This window comes from Octopus bimaculoides, chromosome 2 (genome assembly GCF_001194135.2).
Source record: "Octopus bimaculoides isolate UCB-OBI-ISO-001 chromosome 2, ASM119413v2, whole genome shotgun sequence".
Lineage (NCBI taxonomy): Eukaryota > Metazoa > Mollusca > Cephalopoda > Octopoda > Octopodidae > Octopus > Octopus bimaculoides.
The window spans coordinates 146,880,207-146,881,816 of record NC_068982.1 but is presented as its reverse complement, the minus strand read 5'-3'; positions in this window follow the sequence as shown (position 1 = coordinate 146,881,816).

The following is a 1,610-nucleotide window of genomic DNA, read 5'->3' as shown; positions in this document are numbered from 1 at the left end:
TATATATATATATATATATATATATATTGTAGGGGGTGCTGAAACATTCTTGGTTTTAAGGGTATCGCGAAAAGCCTGTTTGGAGTCCCAACTTTCCGAGTCCTTTTACAGGATGAGAAAAACTAAAGGACCGCTGGAATAAGACAGTGAATCTGAAAGGGTAATATGTTGAAAAAATTCATAATTAACTAATCCTCCTGCATTTCTTTCACCCAAATCCAGGAACTTTTCAGTACCCCTCGTTTAAATGTGTGACTCTGTGTGTGTGTGTGTGTGTGTGTGTGTGTGTGTGTGTATAGAAGCTTAGTTGCATCTGCATTGGTAGGTGTTTTTTGTGCACGTGTTTATGTGTATGTTGTGTATATAATCAAATTGGCTACTTGTTTCTCCTGGATTGCTCAAGTGATATACAAACACTTCTGTTTATCAACTGAGACTGTCCAGCAATTTTCTCAATTTGCAGAGAATACAGTAAAACTTGCCATGTTTCTATGTTTGTAAATGTGTGTGGGGTAAACCTATGTAGGTGCACACTCACACGCACACAGACACGGACACACACACACGCACACAAACACACGCACACGCACACACACACACACACACACACACACACACACACACACACACAAGCACATTCAGTTTACTTAGGTTCGTCCAGAATAACAACATGCTACTGGATCAACCGAAATAAACTTTCACACTCTACTATGGTTTTCTGTACGTTTTCTCAAAAATTGTTAAAATGAATCGTATATGTATGTGTGTGTGTGTGTGTATGTATAAACATAGATACATACATAGATACATATATATATATTTATAACTCGATCACTTGATTTGAATATGTCTGTGTGTCTGTGCGTGCATGAGCGCATGTGTGTGTGTGTGTGTGTGTGTGTGCGTGTGTGTGTGTGTTGTTTCACTGAAAGTATTCAGGTTGGAACAATGATTTCTTATTACTCAGAGGTATCACCACGACAGCGATATTGATGATCATTATGATTACAATGATGACGGCAAAGACTAAAACAGTTGATTAGATGGTGGCCACGTTTTTCTTTTTTTTTTTTAATAAAATCATACAAATCACAGTTTCTTTCGACTTTACTCTTCAGGTCCTTTTTACTCACTATTTGTTTTGTTTAATGTGTTTCATAACCTCCATCTATCGGTTTGCTCATCTTCACCTCACCCACCAAATTTGTGTTTCTCTCTCTATTTCTCTTTTCATCATCATCATCATCATCATCATCATCATCATCGTTGTTGTCTTCGTCATCGTCTGTTGTTACTATTATCATCATGATCCTTATATTTAAATTGTTTTTTTCCTTATATTCCCCTCTCTCTCTTTATTTCTTTCTCTTTCACTTTCGTTCTCTCTGTCTCTCTCTTCCACTCTCGTTCTCTCTGTCTCTCTCTTCCACTCTCGTTCTCTCTGTCTCTCTCTTTCACTCTCGTTTTCTCTGTCTCTCTCTTCCACTCTCGTTCTCTCTGTCTCTCTCTTTCACTCTCGTTCTCTCTGTCTCTCTCTTCCACTCTCGTTCTCTCTGTCTCTCTCTTCCACTCTCGTTCTCTCTGTCTCTCTCTTCCACTCTCGTTCTCTC